At 37.2% G+C, this 18,239-nt stretch overlaps 1 protein-coding gene across 3 annotated transcripts in view; it reads left to right on the top strand.

The window, feature by feature from the left end:
- Positions 1-6,417: 6,417 nt before the first annotated feature.
- palm3 (paralemmin 3) overlaps positions 6,418-18,239 on the top strand; it is a 34,258-nt gene continuing 22,436 nt past the window's right edge. The window contains exon 1 of one of the 3 annotated variants that reach the window (XM_058403364.1): positions 6,418-6,804. The gene's annotated coding sequence lies outside the window, so the exon portion shown is untranslated. The remainder of the gene's footprint in view (positions 6,805-18,239) is intronic. The other 2 variants (XM_058403367.1, XM_058403366.1) reach the window with 2 other exon arrangements.

Raw genomic sequence — 18,239 nt, 5'->3', positions numbered from 1 at the left:
TCAGTGTGTATCAGTGTGTATCAGTTTGTATCAGTGTGTATCAGTGTGTATCAGTGTGTATCAGTGTGTTCAGTGTGTATCAGTGTGTATCAGTTTGTATCAGTGTGTATCAGTGTGTATCAGTGTCTATCAGTTTGTATCAGTGTGTATCAGTGTCTATCAGTTTGTATCAGTGTGTATCAGTGTGTATCAGTGTCTATCAGTTTGTATCAGTGTGTATCAGTGTCTATCAGTTTGTATAAGTGTGTATCAGTGTGTATCAGTTTGTATCAGTGTGTATCAGTGTCTATCAGTGTGTATCAGTGTGTATCAGTGTGTATCAGTGTCTATCAGTTTGTATCAGTGTGTATCAGTGTCTATCAGTTTGTATCAGTGTGTATCAGTGTGTATCAGTGTCTATCAGTTTGTATCAGTGTGTATCAGTGTCTATCAGTTTGTATCAGTGTGTATCAGTGTGTATCAGTTTGTATCAGTGTGTATCAGTGTCTATCAGTGTGTATCAGTGTGTATCAGTGTGTATCAGTTTGTATCAGTGTGTATCAGTGTCTATCAGTTTGTATCAGTGTGTATCAGTGTGTATCAGTGTCTATCAGTTTGTATCAGTGTGTATCAGTGTGTATCAGTGTCTATCAGTTTGTATCAGTGTGTATCAGTGTCTATCAGTTTGTATCAGTGTGTATCAGTGTGTATCAGTGTCTATCAGTGTCTATCAGTTTGTATCAGTGTGTATCAGTGTGTATCAGTGTGTATCAGTGTCTATCAGTGTGTATCAGTGTGTATCAGTGTGTATCAGTTTGTATCAGTGTGTATCAGTGTCTATCAGTTTGTATCAGTGTGTATCAGTGTGTATCAGTGTCTATCAGTTTGTATCAGTGTGTATCAGTGTGTATCAGTGTCTATCAGTTTGTATCAGTGTGTATCAGTGTCTATCAGTTTGTATCAGTGTGTATCAGTGTGTATCAGTGTCTATCAGTGTCTATCAGTTTGTATCAGTGTGTATCAGTTTGTATCAGTGTGTATCAGTGTGTATCAGTGTGTATCAGTTTGTATCAGTGTGTATCAGTGTCTATCAGTTTGTATCAGTGTGTATCAGTGTCTATCAGTTTGTATCAGTGTGTATCAGTGTGTATCAGTTTGTATCAGTGTGTATCAGTGTGTTCAGTGTGTATCAGTGTGTATCAGTTTGTATCAGTGTGTATCAGTGTGTATCAGTGTGTATCAGTGTGTATCAGTGTCTATCAGTTTCTATCAGTTTGTATCAGTGTGTATCAGTGTGTATCAGTGTCTATCAGTTTGTATCAGTTTGTATCAGTGTGTATCAGTGTGTATCAGTGTGTATCAGTGTCTATCAGTTTCTATCAGTTTGTATCAGTTTGTATCAGTGTGTATCAGTTTGTATCAGTGTGTATCAGTGTGTATCAGTGTGTATCAGTTTGTATCAGTGTGTATCAGTGTCTATCAGTTTGTATCAGTGTGTATCAGTTTGTATCAGTGTGTATCAGTGTCTATCAGTTTGTATCAGTGTGTATCAGTGTGTATCAGTGTGTATCAGTGTCTATCAGTTTGTATCAGTGTCTATCAGTTTGTATCAGTGTGTATCAGTGTGTATCAGTGTGTATCAGTGTGTATCAGTGTGTATCAGTTTGTATCAGTGTGTATCAGTGTCTATCAGTTTGTATCAGTGTGTATCAGTGTGTATCAGTGTCTATCAGTTTGTATCAGTGTGTATCAGTGTCTATCAGTTTGTATCAGTGTGTATCAGTGTGTATCAGTGTGTATCAGTGTGTATCAGTTTGTATCAGTGTGTATCAGTGTCTATCAGTTTGTATCAGTGTCTATCAGTTTGTATCAGTGTGTATCAGTGTGTATCAGTGTGTATCAGTGTGTATCAGTGTGTATCAGTTTGTATCAGTGTGTATCAGTGTCTATCAGTTTGTATCAGTGTGTATCAGTGTGTATCAGTGTCTATCAGTTTGTATCAGTGTGTATCAGTGTCTATCAGTTTGTATCAGTGTGTATCAGTGTGTATCAGTGTCTATCAGTTTGTATCAGTGTGTATCAGTGTGTATCAGTTTGTATCAGTGTGTATCAGTGTGTATCAGTTTGTATCAGTGTGTATCAGTGTGTATCAGTGTGTATCAGTTTGTATCAGTTTGTATCAGTGTGTATCAGTGTGTATCAGTGTGTATCAGTTTGTATCAGTGTGTATCAGTTTGTATCAGTGTGTATCAGTGTGTATCAGTGTGTATCAGTGTGTATCAGTTTGTATCAGTGTGTATCAGTTTGTATCAGTGTGTATCAGTGTGTATCAGTGTGTATCAGTTTGTATCAGTGTGTATCAGTGTGTATCAGTTTGTATCAGTGTGTATCAGTGTGTATCAGTTTGTATCAGTGTGTATCAGTGTGTATCAGTGTCTATCAGTTTCTATCAGTTTGTATCAGTGTGTATCAGTGTGTATCAGTGTCTATCAGTTTCTATCAGTTTGTATCAGTGTGTATCAGTGTGTATCAGTGTGTATCAGTGTGTATCAGTTTGTATCAGTGTGTATCAGTGTGTATCAGTTTGTATCAGTGTGTATCAGTGTGTATCAGTTTGTATCAGTGTGTATCAGTGTGTATCAGTGTCTATCAGTTTCTATCAGTTTGTATCAGTGTGTATCAGTGTGTATCAGTTTGTATCAGTGTGTATCAGTTTGTATCAGTGTGTATCAGTGTGTATCAGTTTGTATCAGTGTGTATCAGTGTGTATCAGTTTGTATCAGTGTGTATCAGTTTGTATCAGTTTGTATCAGTGTGTATCAGTGTGTATCAGTGTCTATCAGTTTGTATCAGTTTGTATCAGTGTGTATCAGTGTCTATCAGTTTGTATCAGTGTGTATCAGTGTGTATCAGTGTGTATCAGTGTCTATCAGTTTGTATCAGTTTGTATCAGTGTGTATCAGTGTGTATCAGTGTCTATCAGTTTGTATCAGTGTCTATCAGTTTGTATCAGTGTGTATCAGTGTGTATCAGTGTGTATCAGTGTCTATCAGTGTGTATCAGTGTGTATCAGTTTGTATCAGTGTGTATCAGTGTCTATCAGTTTGTATCAGTGTGTATCAGTGTCTATCAGTTTGTATCAGTGTGTATCAGTTTGTATCAGTGTGTATCAGTGTGTATCAGTGTCTATCAGTTTCTATCAGTTTGTATCAGTGTGTATCAGTTTGTATCAGTGTGTATCAGTGTGTATCAGTGTGTATCAGTTTGTATCAGTGTGTATCAGTGTGTATCAGTGTGTATCAGTGTGTATCAGTTTGTATCAATGTGTATCAGTGTGTATCAGTGTGTATCAGTTTGTATCAGTGTGTATCAGTGTGTATCAGTTTGTATCAGTGTGTATCAGTTTGTATCAGTTTGTATCAGTGTGTATCAGTGTGTATCAGTTTGTATCAGTTTGTATCAGTGTGTATCAGTGTTTATCAGTTTGTATCAGTGTGTATCAGTGTGTATCAGTGTCTATCAGTTTCTATCAGTTTGTATCAGTGTGTATCAGTGTGTATCAGTGTGTATCAGTGTCTATCAGTTTCTATCAGTTTGTATCAGTGTGTATCAGTGTGTATCAGTGTGTATCAGTTTGTATCAGTGTGTATCAGTGTGTATCAGTGTCTATCAGTTTCTATCAGTTTGTATCAGTGTGTATCAGTGTATATCAGTTTGTATCAGTGTGTATCAGTGTGTATCAGTGTCTATCAGTTTGTATCAGTGTGTATCAGTGTCTATCAGTTTGTATCAGTTTGTATCAGTGTGTATCAGTGTCTATCAGTTTCTATCAGTTTGTATCAGTGTGTATCAGTGTATATCAGTTTGTATCAGTGTGTATCAGTGTGTATCAGTTTGTATCAGTGTGTATCAGTTTGTATCAGTGTGTATCAGTGTGTATCAGTGTGTATCAGTGTGTATCAGTGTCTATCAGTTTCTATCAGTTTGTATCAGTGTGTATCAGTGTATATCAGTTTGTATCAGTGTGTATCAGTTTGTATCAGTGTGTATCAGTGTGTATCAGTTTGTATCAGTGTGTATCAGTGTGTATCAGTTTGTATCAGTGTGTATCAGTTTGTATCAGTTTGTATCAGTGTGTATCAGTGTGTATCAGTGTCTATCAGTTTGTATCAGTTTGTATCAGTGTGTATCAGTGTCTATCAGTTTGTATCAGTGTGTATCAGTGTCTATCAGTGTGTATCAGTGTCTATCAGTGTGTATCAGTGTCTATCAGTGTGTATCAGTGTCTATCAGTGTGTATCAGTGTGTATCAGTTTGTATCAGTGTGTATCAGTGTCTATCAGTTTGTATCAGTGTGTATCAGTGTCTATCAGTTTGTATCAGTGTGTATCAGTTTGTATCAGTGTGTATCAGTGTGTATCAGTGTCTATCAGTTTCTATCAGTTTGTATCAGTGTGTATCAGTGTCTATCAGTTTGTATCAGTGTGTATCAGTGTCTATCAGTGTGTATCAGTGTGTATCAGTTTGTATCAGTGTGTATCAGTGTCTATCAGTTTGTATCAGTGTCTATCAGTTTGTATCAGTGTGTATCAGTTTGTATCAGTGTGTATCAGTGTGTATCAGTGTCTATCAGTTTGTATCAGTTTGTATCAGTGTGTATCAGTGTCTATCAGTTTGTATCAGTGTGTATCAGTGTCTATCAGTGTGTATCAGTGTCTATCAGTGTGTATCAGTGTGTATCAGTGTCTATCAGTGTGTATCAGTGTGTATCAGTTTGTATCAGTGTGTATCAGTGTCTATCAGTTTGTATCAGTGTGTATCAGTGTCTATCAGTTTGTATCAGTGTGTATCAGTTTGTATCAGTGTGTATCAGTGTGTATCAGTGTCTATCAGTTTGTATCAGTTTGTATCAGTGTGTATCAGTGTCTATCAGTTTGTATCAGTGTGTATCAGTGTGTATCAGTGTCTATCAGTGTGTATCAGTGTCTATCAGTGTGTATCAGTGTGTATCAGTTTGTATCAGTGTGTATCAGTGTCTATCAGTTTGTATCAGTGTGTATCAGTGTCTATCAGTTTGTATCAGTGTCTATCAGTGTGTATCAGTGTGTATCAGTGTCTATCAGTTTGTATCAGTGTGTATCAGTGTCTATCAGTTTGTATCAGTGTGTATCAGTGTCTATCAGTTTGTATCAGTGTCTATCAGTGTGTATCAGTGTCTATCAGTGTGTATCAGTGTCTATCAGTGTGTATCAGTGTGTATCAGTTTGTATCAGTGTGTATCAGTGTCTATCAGTGTGTATCAGTGTCTATCAGTGTGTATCAGTGTGTATCAGTTTGTATCAGTGTGTATCAGTGTCTATCAGTTTGTATCAGTGTGTATCAGTGTCTATCAGTTTGTATCAGTGTCTATCAGTGTGTATCAGTGTGTATCAGTGTCTATCAGTTTGTATCAGTGTGTATCAGTGTCTATCAGTTTGTATCAGTGTGTATCAGTGTCTATCAGTTTGTATCAGTGTCTATCAGTGTGTATCAGTGTCTATCAGTGTGTATCAGTGTCTATCAGTGTGTATCAGTGTGTATCAGTTTGTATCAGTGTGTATCAGTGTCTATCAGTTTGTATCAGTGTGTATCAGTGTCTATCAGTTTGTATCAGTGTGTATCAGTTTGTATCAGTGTGTATCAGTGTGTATCAGTGTGTATCAGTGTGTATCAGTTTGTATCAGTGTGTATCAGTGTGTATCAGTGTGTATCAGTGTGTATCAGTTTGTATCAGTGTGTATCAGTGTGTATCAGTGTGTATCAGTTTGTATCAGTGTGTATCAGTGTGTATCAGTTTGTATCAGTGTGTATCAGTTTGTATCAGTTTGTATCAGTGTGTATCAGTGTGTATCAGTTTGTATCAGTTTGTATCAGTGTGTATCAGTGTTTATCAGTTTGTATCAGTGTGTATCAGTGTGTATCAGTGTCTATCAGTTTCTATCAGTTTGTATCAGTGTGTATCAGTGTGTATCAGTGTGTATCAGTGTCTATCAGTTTCTATCAGTTTGTATCAGTGTGTATCAGTGTGTATCAGTGTGTATCAGTGTGTTCAGTGTGTATCAGTGTGTATCAGTGTGTATCAGTGTGTATCAGTGTCTATCAGTGTGTTCAGTGTGTATCAGTGTCTATCAGTTTGTATCAGTTTGTATCAGTGTGTATCAGTGTGTATCAGTTTGTATCAGTTTGTATCAGTGTGTATCAGTGTGTATCAGTTTGTATCAGTGTGTATCAGTGTGTATCAGTTTGTATCAGTGTGTATCAGTGTGTATCAGTGTGTATCAGTGTTGAGTGTGTTTGAGTTTGATCAAAGTTCGTCAAGTTTGTTCATCCTCCAGTCTTGAACACCCCCTGAATTAAACACAACACCCCCTGAGTTAAACACTTTAAGGTGTTAACTGAGGTTGCGCTTCAGAAGAGGTGAAGTGGGCGTGGCTGAAGGAGGAAAGAGTGCGGTAACCGGATAACCGCAGAGTGCAGCTCGGGCTGCAGAACGCACCTCTGCTCGCGCGGGATGAATTTGGGGATTAATGTTAAACCCAGTAAAGACTCAGTGTTTTATTTATAATCATTTGAATCGCTTACTTTTAGACCGGATGTGAAGATTTGACGGAAGTGGCGCTGTTTATTTTGAGAAAGTCGCGCAGCGTTTTGAGTGGTTTTAGAGAGAGGAGCTTTTATTCGCGGTGGACTCTCTCTCTCTCTCTCTCTCTCTCTCTCCGTTTAGCAACCTGTCGGATTTCAAATTTTATCTTTGGTCATCGAGACTTTACGGTGAGTCGCGCGCAGGTAAGCAGCAACTTCCTCCATCACTAATGACAGATTAATTACAGCACTTATAACGCCCTGTTTTATAAACATGCATACTGCTCATAGAGTGATTATTACACTGTGTGTGTAGTGTGTATTTGCAGTGTGTAGTTTGTATGTGTAGTGTGTATGTGTATGTGTAATGTGTATGTGTATGTGTATGTGTAATGTGTATGTGTAGTGTGTATGTGTAGTGTGTATGTGTAGTGTGTATGTATAATGTGTATGTGTAGTGTGTATGTGTATGTGTAGTGTGTATGTGTATGTGTAGTGTGTATGTGTATGTGTAATGTGTAGTGTGTATGTGTAGTGTGTATGTGTAGTGTGTATGTATAATGTGTATGTGTAGTGTGTATGTGTAGTGTGTATGTGTAGTGTGTATGTGTATGTGTATGTGTAGTGTGTATGTGTATGTGTAGTGTGTATGTGTAATGTGTATGTGTAGTGTGTATGTTATGTGTAGTGTGTATGTGTAGTGTGTATGTGTAATGTGTATGTGTATGTGTAGTGTGTAGTGTGTATGTGTAGTGTGTAGTGTGTATGTGTATGTGTATGTGTAGTGTGTATGTGTAGTGTGTATGTGTATGTGTATGTGTAATGTGTATGTGTAGTGTGTATGTGTATGTGTAATGTGTATGTGTAGTGTGTATGTGTAATGTGTATGTGTAGTGTGTAGTGTGTATGTGTAGTGTGTAGTGTGTATGTGTATGTGTATGTGTAGTGTGTATGTGTATGTGTAGTGTGTATGTGTAGTGTGTATGTGTATGTGTATGTGTAGTGTGTATGTGTAGTGTGTATGTGTAGTGTGTATGTGTAATGTGTATGTGTAGTGTGTATGTGTATGTGTAGTGTGTATGTGTATGTGTAGTGTGTATATGTAGTGTGTATGTGTAGTGTGTATGTGTAGTGTGTTTGTGTTATGCGTAGTGTGTACGTGTAGTGTGTATGCGTAGTGTGTACGTGTAGTGTGTATGTGTAGTGTGTATGTGTATGTGTAGTGTGTATGTGTTATGCGTAGTGTGTACGTGTAGTGTGTATGTGTAGTGTGTATGTGTAATGTGTATGTGTAGTGTGTTATGTGTAGTGTGTATGTGTAGTGTGTATGTGTATGTGTATGTGTATGTGTATGTGTATGTGTAATGTGTATGTGTAGTGTGTATGTGTAGTGTGTATGTGTATGTGTATGTGTAATGTGTATGTGTAGTGTGTATGTGTATGTGTATGTGTATGTGTATGTGTAATGTGTATGTGTAATGTGTATGTGTATGTGTATGTGTAGTGTGTATGTGTATGTGTAGTGTGTATGTGTATGTGTATGTGTATGTGTAGTGTGTATGTGTATGTGTAGTGTGTATGTGTATGTGTAGTGTGTATGTGTAGTGTGTATGTGTATGTGTAGTGTGTATGTGTAGTGTGTATGTGTATGTGTAGTGTGTATGTGTAGTGTGTATGTGTATGTGTATGTGTATGTGTAGTGTGTATGTGTAATGTGTATGTGTAGTGTGTATGTGTATGTGTAGTGTGTATGTGTAGTGTGTATGTGTATGTGTAGTGTGTATGTGTAATGTGTAGTGTGTAGTGTGTATGTGTAATGTGTATGTGTATGTGTATGTGTAGTGTGTATGTGTATGTGTAGTGTGTATGTGTATTGTGTATGTGTATGTGTAGTTTGTATGTGTAGTGTGTATGTGTATGTGTAGTGTGTATGTGTAGTGTGTATGTGTAGTGTGTAGTGTGTATGTGTAGTGTGTATGTGTATGTGTAGTGTGTATGTGTAGTGTGTATGTGTGTGTATGTGTATGTGTAGTGTGTATGTGTAGTGTGTATGTGTATGTGTAGTGTGTATGTGTAATGTGTATGTGTAGTGTGTATGTGTAGTGTGTATGTGTAGTGTGTAGTGTGTAGTGTGTATGTGTATGTGTAGTGTGTATGTGTAATGTGTATGTGTAGTGTGTATGTGTAGTGTGTAGTGTGTATGTGTAGTGTGTATGTGTAGTGTGTATGTGTAGTGTGTATGTGTAGTGTGTATGTGTAGTGTGTAGTGTGTATGTGTATGTGTAATGTGTATGTGTAGTGTGTATGTGTAGTGTGTATGTGTAGTGTGTAGTGTGTATGTGTATGTGTAGTGTGTATGTGTAATGTGTATGTGTAGTGTGTATGTGTAGTGTGTATGTGTAGTGTGTATGTGTATGTGTAGTGTGTATGTGTAGTGTGTATGTGTAGTGTGTATGTGTATGTGTATGTGTAGTGTGTATGTGTATGTGTAGTTTGTATGTGTATGTGTATGTGTATGTGTAGTGTGTATGTGTATGTGTATGTGTATGTGTATGTGTAGTGTGTATGTGTATGTGTATGTGTAGTGTGTATGTGTATGTTAGTGTGTATGTGTAGTGTGTATGTGTATGTGTATGTGTATGTGTAGTGTGTATGTGTATGTGTATGTGTAGTGTGTATGTGTAGTGTGTATGTGTATGTGTAGTGTGTATGTGTAATGTGTATGTGTATGTGTAATGTGTATGTGTAGTGTGTATGTGTATGTGTATGTGTATGTGTATGTGTAGTGTGTATGTGTAGTGTGTATGTGTATGTGTATGTGTAGTGTGTATGTGTAATGTGTATGTGTAGTGTGTAGTGTGTATGTGTATGTGTAGTGTATATGTGTAATGTGTATGTGTAGTGTGTATGTGTAATGTTTATGTGTAGTGTGTATGTGTAATGTGTAGTGTGTATGTGTATGTGTATGTGTAGTGTGTATGTGTATGTGTAGTGTGTATGTGTAGTGTGTATGTGTATGTGTAGTGTGTATGTGTATTGTGTATGTGTATGTGTAGTTTGTATGTGTAGTGTGTATGTGTAGTGTGTATGTGTAGTGTGTATGTGTAGTGTGTATGTGTAATGTGTAGTGTGTATGTGTAGTGTGTACGTGTAGTGTGTATGTGTAATGTGTATGTGTAGTGTGTATGTGTATGTGTAGTGTGTATGTGTAATGTGTATGTGTATGTGTAGTGTGTATGTGTAATGTGTATGTGTAGTGTGTATGTGTAGTGTGTAGTGTGTATGTGTAGTGTGTATGTGTAGTGTGTATGTGTATGTATAGTGTGTATGTGTAGTGTGTATCTGTAGTGTGTAGTGTGTATGTGTATGTGTAATGTGTATGTGTAGTGTGTATGTGTAGTGTGTATGTGTAGTGTGTATGTGTAGTGTGTATGTGTAGTGTGTATGTGTAGTGTGTATGTGTAATGTGTATGTGTAGTGTGTATGTGTAGTGTGTATGTGTAGTGTGTATGTGTATGTGTAGTGTGTATGTGTAGTGTGTATGTGTAATGTGTATGTGTAATGTGTATGTGTAGGTGTAATGTCTATGTGTATGTGTATGTGTAGTGTGTATGTGTAGTGTGTATGTGTAATGTGTATGTGTAATGTGTATGTGTAGTGTGTATGTGTATGTGTAGTGTGTATGTGTAGTGTGTATGTGTATGTGTAATGTGTATGTGTATGTGTATGTGTATGTGTAGTGTGTATGTGTAATGTGTATGTGTATGTGTAATGTGTATGTGTATGTGTAGTGTGTATGTGTATGTGTATGTGTATGTGTATGTGTATGTGTAGTGTGTATGTGTAATGTGTATGTGTAGTGTGTATGTGTATGTGTATGTGTAGTGTGTATGTGTATGTGTATGTGTATGTGTAGTGTGTATGTGTAGTGTGTATGTGTAATGTGTATGTGTATGTGTAGTGTGTATGTGTAATGTGTATGTGTATGTGTAGTGTGTATGTGTATGTGTATGTGTATGTGTAGTGTGTATGTGTATGTGTAGTGTGTATGTGTAATGTGTATGTGTAATGTGTAGTGTGTATGTGTAATGTGTATGTGTAATGTGTATGTGTATGTGTATGTGTATGTGTATGTGTAGTGTGTATGTGTAATGTGTATGTGTATGTGTAGTGTGTATGTGTATGTGTAGTGTGTATGTGTAATGTGTATGTGTAATGTGTAGTGTGTATGTGTAATGTGTATGTGTAATGTGTATGTGTATGTGTATGTGTAATATATATGTGTATGTGTATGTGTATGTGTAGTGTGTATGTGTAGTGTGTATGTGTATGTGTATGTGTAGTGTGTATGTGTAGTGTGTATGTGTAGTGTGTAGTGTGTATGTGTAGTGTGTATGTGTAGTGTGTATGTGTATGTGTAGTGTGTATGTGTAGTGTGTATGTGTAGTGTGTATGTGTATGTGTAGTGTGTATGTGTATGTGTAGTTTGTATGTGTATGTGTAGTGTGTATGTGTAGTGTGTATGTGTATGTGTATGTGTAGTGTGTATGTGTATGTTAGTGTGTATGTGTATGTGTGTATGTGTATGTGTATGTGTAGTGTGTATGTGTATGTGTATGTGTATGTGTAGTGTGTATGTGTATGTGTAATGTGTATGTGTATGTGTATGTGTATGTGTAGTGTGTATGTGGTATGTGTATGTGTAGTGTGTATGTGTAGTGTGTATGTGTATGTGTATGTGTATGTGTATGTGTATGTGTATGTGTAGTGTGTATGTGTAGTGTGTATGTGTAATGTGTATGTGTAGTGTGTATGTGTAGTGTGTATGTGTAGTGTGTATGTGTAATGTGTATGTGTATGTGTAATATATATGTGTATGTGTATGTGTAGTGTGGATGTGTAGTGTGTATGTGTAATGTGTATGTGTATGTGTAGTGTGTATGTGTATGTGTAGTGTGTATGTGTATTGTGTATGTGTATTGTGTATGTGTAGTGTGTATGTGTATGTGTAGTGTGTATGTGTAGTGTGTATGTGTATGTCTATGTGTAGTGTGTATGTGTATGTGTATGTGTATGTGTATGTGTATGTGTAGTGTGTATGTGTAGTGTGTATGTGTATGTGTATGTGTAATGTGTATGTGTATGTGTAGTGTGTATGTGTATGTGTAGGTGTAATGTCTATGTGTATGTGTATGTGTAGTGTGTAGTGTGTATGTGTATGTGTATGTGTAATGTGTATGTGTATGTGTATGTGTAGGTGTAATGTCTATGTGTATGTGTATGTGTATGTGTAGTGTGTATGTGTAGTGTGTATGTGTATGTGTAGTGTGTATGTGTATGTGTATGTGTAGTGTGTATGTGTATGTGTAATATATATGTGTATGTGTAGTGTGTATGTGTATGTGTAGTGTGTATGTGTAGTGTGTATGTGTATGTGTAATGTGTATGTGTATGTGTATGTGTAGTGTGTATGTGTATGTGTAATGTGTATGTGTATGTGTAGTGTGTATGTGTAGTGTGTATGTGTATGTGTAATGTGTATGTGTAGTGTGTATGTGTAGTGTGTATGTGTAATGTGTATGTGTATGTGTAGTGTGTATGTGTAGTGTGTATGTGTATGTGTAATGTGTATGTGTAATGTGTATGTCTATGTGTATGTGTATGTGTATGTGTATGTGTATGTGTAGTGTGTATGTGTAGTGTGTATGTGTAGTGTGTATGTGTATGTGTAATGTGTATGTGTAATGTGTATGTGTATGTGTATGTGTAGTGTGTATGTGTAGTGTGTATGTGTAATGTGTATGTGTATGTGTATGTGTAGTGTGTATGTGTAGTGTGTATGTGTAATGTGTATGTGTAGTGTGTATGTGTATGTGTAGGTGTAATGTCTATGTGTATGTGTATGTGTATGTGTAGTTTGTATGTGTAGTGTGTATGTGTATGTGTAATGTATGTGTATGTGTAGTGTGTATGTGTATGTGTATGTGTAGTGTGTATGTGTAGTGTGTATGTGTATGTGTAATGTATGTGTATGTGTAGTGTGTATGTGTATGTGTATGTGTAGTGTGTATGTGTAATGTCTATGTGTATGTGTATGTGTATGTGTATGTGTAGGTGTAATGTCTATGTGTATGTGTATGTGTATGTGTAGTTTGTATGTGTAGTGTGTATGTGTATGTGTAATGTATGTGTATGTGTAGTGTGTATGTGTATGTGTAGTGTGTATGTGTAGTGTGTATGTGTAATGTGTATGTGTAATGTGTATGTGTATGTGTAATGTGTATGTGTATGTGTAGTGTGTATGTGTAGTGTGTATGTGTATGTGTAATGTGTATGTTTAGTGTGTATGTGTATGTGTAGTGTGTATGTGTAATGTGTATGTGTATGTGTATGTGTAGTGTGTATGTGTATGTGTAATGTGTATGTGTATGTGTAGTGTGTATGTGTATGTGTATGTGTATGTGTATGTGTAGTGTGTATGTGTAGTGTGTATGTGTATGTGTAGGTGTATGTGTATGTGTAGTGTGTATGTGTAGTGCGTATGTGTAGTGTTTAGTGTGTATGTGTATGTGTAATGTGTATGTGTAGTGTGTATGTGTAGTGTGTAGTGTGTATGTGTAATGTGTATGTGTAATGTGTATGTGTAGTGTGTATGTGTAGTGTGTATGTGTATGTGTATGTGTAGTGTGTATGTGTAGTGTGTATGTGTATGTGTAGGTGTAATGTCTATGTGTATGTGTATGTGTAGTGTGTATGTGTAGTGTGTATGTGTATGTGTAGTGTGTATGTGTAATGTGTATGTGTATGTGTATGTGTAGTGTGTATGTGTATGTGTAATGTGTATGTGTATGTGTATGTGTAGTGTGTATGTGTATGTGTAGGTGTATGTGTAGGTGTATGTGTATGTGTATGTGTAGTGTGTATGTGTAGTGCGTATGTGTAGTGTTTAGTGTGTATGTGTATGTGTAATGTGTATGTGTAGTGTGTATGTGTAGTGTGTAGTGTGTATGTGTAATGTGTATGTGTATGTGTATGTGTAGTGTGTATCTGTAGTGTGTATGTGTATGTGTATGTGTAGTGTGTATGTGTAGTGTGTATGTGTATGTGTAGGTGTAATGTCTATGTGTATGTGTATGTGTATGTGTAGTGTGTATGTGTAGTGTGTATGTGTATGTGTAGTGTGTATGTGTAGTGTGTATGTGTATGTGTAGGTGTAATGTCTATGTGTATGTGTATGTGTATGTGTAGTGTGTATGTGTAGTGTGTATGTGTATGTGTAATGTGTATGTGTAATGTGTATGTGTAGGTGTAATGTCTATGTGTATGTGTATGTGTAGTGTGTATGTGTAGTGTGTATGTGTATGTGTAGTGTGTATGTGTATGTGTATGTGTAGTGTGTATGTGTAGTGTGTATGTGTATGTCTATGTGTATGTGTAGTGTGTATGTGTATGTGTAGTGTGTATGTGTATGTGTAGTGTGTATGTGTAATGTGTATGTGTATGTGTAATGTGTATGTGTAGTGTGTATGTGTAGTGTGTATGTATATGTGTAGTGTGTATGTGTATGTGTAGTGTGTATGTGTAATGTGTATGTGTATGTGTATGTGTATGTGTATGTGTATGTGTAGTGTGTATGTGTATGTGTATGTGTAATGTGTATGTGTAGTGTGTATGTGTAGTGTGTATGTATATGTGTAGTGTGTATGTGTAGTGTGTATGTATATGTGTAGTGTGTATGTGTATGTGTATGTGTAATGTGTATGTGTAGTGTGTATGTGTAATGTGTATGTGTAGTGTGTATGTATATGTGTAGTGTGTATGTGTATGTGTAATGTGTATGTGTAGTGTGTATGTGTAATGTGTATGTGTAATGTGTATGTGTATGTGTAATGTGTATGTGTATGTGTAGTGTGTATGTGTAGTGTGTATGTGTATGTGTAATGTGTATGTTTAGTGTGTATGTGTATGTGTAGTGTGTATGTGTAATGTGTATGTGTATGTGTATGTGTAGTGTGTATGTGTAATGTGTATGTGTATGTGTAGTGTGTATGTGTATGTGTATGTGTATGTGTATGTGTATGTGTAGTGTGTATGTGTAGTGTGTATGTGTATGTGTAGGTGTATGTGTATGTGTATGTGTAGTGTGTATGTGTAGTGCGTATGTGTAGTGTTTAGTGTGTATGTGTATGTGTAATGTGTATGTGTAGTGTGTATGTGTAGTGTGTAGTGTGTATGTGTAATGTGTATGTGTAATGTGTATGTGTAGTGTGTATGTGTAGTGTGTATGTGTATGTGTATGTGTAGTGTGTATGTGTAGTGTGTATGTGTATGTGTAGGTGTAATGTCTATGTGTATGTGTATGTGTAGTGTGTATGTGTAGTGTGTATGTGTATGTGTAGTGTGTATGTGTAATGTGTATGTGTATGTGTATGTGTAGTGTGTATGTGTATGTGTAATGTGTATGTGTATGTGTATGTGTAGTGTGTATGTGTATGTGTAGGTGTATGTGTATGTGTATGTGTAGTGTGTATGTGTAGTGCGTATGTGTAGTGTTTAGTGTGTATGTGTATGTGTAATGTGTATGTGTAGTGTGTATGTGTAGTGTGTAGTGTGTATGTGTAATGTGTATGTGTATGTGTATGTGTAGTGTGTATCTGTAGTGTGTATGTGTATGTGTATGTGTAGTGTGTATGTGTAGTGTGTATGTGTATGTGTAGGTGTAATGTCTATGTGTATGTGTATGTGTATGTGTAGTGTGTATGTGTAGTGTGTATGTGTATGTGTAGTGTGTATGTGTAGTGTGTATGTGTATGTGTAGGTGTAATGTCTATGTGTATGTGTATGTGTATGTGTAGTGTGTATGTGTAGTGTGTATGTGTATGTGTAATGTGTATGTGTAATGTGTATGTGTAGGTGTAATGTCTATGTGTATGTGTATGTGTAGTGTGTATGTGTAGTGTGTATGTGTATGTGTAGTGTGTATGTGTATGTGTATGTGTAGTGTGTATGTGTAGTGTGTATGTGTATGTCTATGTGTATGTGTAGTGTGTATGTGTATGTGTAGTGTGTATGTGTATGTGTAGTGTGTATGTGTAATGTGTATGTGTATGTGTAATGTGTATGTGTAGTGTGTATGTGTAGTGTGTATGTATATGTGTAGTGTGTATGTGTATGTGTAGTGTGTATGTGTAATGTGTATGTGTATGTGTATGTGTATGTGTATGTGTATGTGTAGTGTGTATGTGTATGTGTATGTGTAATGTGTATGTGTAGTGTGTATGTGTAGTGTGTATGTATATGTGTAGTGTGTATGTGTAGTGTGTATGTATATGTGTAGTGTGTATGTGTATGTGTATGTGTAATGTGTATGTGTAGTGTGTATGTGTAATGTGTATGTGTAGTGTGTATGTATATGTGTAGTGTGTATGTGTATGTGTAATGTGTATGTGTAGTGTGTATGTGTATGTGTATGTGTAATGTGTATGTGTAATGTGTATGTATATGTGTAGTGTGTATGTGTAGTGTGTATGTGTATGTGTAATGTGTATGTGTAGTGTGTATGTACACTATATTGCCAAAAGTATTCTCTCACCCATCCAAATAATCAGAATCAGGTGATCCAATTACTTCCATGGCCACAGGTGTATAAAATCAAGCACCTAGGCATGCAGACTGTTTTTACAAACATTTGTGAAAGAATGGGTCGCTCTCAGGAGCTCAGTGAATTCCAGCGTGGAACTGTGATAGGATGCCACCTGTGCAACAAATCCAGTCGTGAAATTTCCTCGCTCCTAAATATTCCACAGTCAACTGTCAGCTGTATTATAAGAACGTGGAAGTGTTTGGGAACGACAGCAACTCAGCCACGAAGTGGTAGGCCACGTAAACTGACGGAGCGGGGTCAGCGGATGCTGAGGCGCATAGTGCGAAGAGGTCGCCAACTTTCTGCAGAGTCAATCGCTACAGACCTCCAAACTTCATGTGGCCTTCAGATTAGCTCAAGAACAGTGCGCAGAGAGCTTCATGGAATGGGTTTCCATGGCCGAGCAGCTGCATCCAAGCCATACATCACCAAGTGCAATGCAAAGCGTCGGATGCAGTGGTGTAAAGCACGCCGCCACTGGACTCTAGAGCAGTAGAGACGCGTTCTCTGGAGTGACGAATCGCGCTTCTCCATCTGGCAATCTGATGGACGAGTCTGGGTTTGGCGGTTGCCAGGAGAACGGTACTTGTCTGACTGCATTGTGCCAAGTGTAAAGTTTGGTGGAGGGGGGATTATGGTGTGGGGTTGTTTTTCAGGAGCTGGGCTTGGCCCCTTAGTTCCAGTGAAAGGAACTCTGAATGCTTCAGCATACCAAGACATTTTGGACAATTCCATGCTCCCAACTTTGTGGGAACAGTTTGGAGCTGGCCCCTTCCTCTTCCAACATGACTGTGCACCAGTGACCAAAGCAAGGTCCATAAAGACATGGATGACAGAGTCTGGTGTGGATGAACTTGACTGGCCTGCACAGAGTCCTGACCTCAACCCGATAGAACACCTTTGGGATGAATTAGAGCGGAGACTGAGAGCCAGGCCTTCTCGTCCAACATCAGTGTGTAACCTCACAAATGCGCTTCTGGAAGAATGGTCAAAAACTCCCATAAACACACTCCTAAACCTTGTGGACAGCCTTCCCAGAAGAGTTGAAGCTGTTATAGCTGCAAAGGGTGGACCGACGTCATATTGAACCCTATGGATTAGGAATGGGATGTCACTTAAATTCATATGCGAGTCAAGGCAGGTGAGAGAATACTTTTGGCAATATAGTGTATATGTGTAGTGTGTATGTGTATGTGTAGTGTGTATGTGTATGTGTAGTGTGTATGTATATGTGTATGTGTAATGTGTATGTGTAGTGTGTATGTATATGTGTAGTGTGTATGTGTAATGTGTATGTATATGTGTGTATGTGTATGTGTAATGTGTATGTGTAGTGTGTATGTGTATGTGTAATGTGTATGTGTAGTGTGTATGTGTAGTGTGTATGTGTATGTGTAGTGTGTATGTGTAATGTGTAGTGTGTATGTGTTGTGTATGTGTTATGTGTATGTGTAGTGTGTATGTTTATGTGTAGTGTGTATGTGTATGTGTATGTGTAATGTGTAATGTGTATGTGTAATGTGTATGTGTAGTGTGTATGTGGTATGTGTATGTGTAGTGTGTAGTGTGTATGTGTATGTGTAGTGTGTAGTGTGTATGTGTATGTGTAGTGTGTATGTATATGTGTATGTGTAATGTGTATGTGTAGTGTGTATGTGTAGTGTGTATGTATATGTGTAGTGTGTATGTGTAATGTGTATGTATATGTGTGTATGTGTATGTGTAATGTGTATGTGTAGTGTGTATGTGTATGTGTAATGTGTATGTGTAGTGTGTATGTGTAGTGTGTATGTGTATGTGTAGTGTGTATGTGTAATGTGTAGTGTGTATGTGTTGTGTATGTGTTATGTGTATGTGTAGTGTGTATGTTTATGTGTAGTGTGTATGTGTATGTGTAATGTGTATGTGTAATGTGTATGTGTAGTGTGTATGTGGTATGTGTAGTGTGTAGTGTGTATGTGTATGTGTATGTGTAGTGTGTAGTGTGTAGTGTGTA

Source organism: Hemibagrus wyckioides, linkage group LG11, assembly GCF_019097595.1.
Source record: "Hemibagrus wyckioides isolate EC202008001 linkage group LG11, SWU_Hwy_1.0, whole genome shotgun sequence".
Taxonomy (NCBI): domain Eukaryota; kingdom Metazoa; phylum Chordata; class Actinopteri; order Siluriformes; family Bagridae; genus Hemibagrus; species Hemibagrus wyckioides.
Note: the sequence above shows the minus strand (reverse complement) of the source record. Positions and strands in the feature narration are given on the sequence as shown.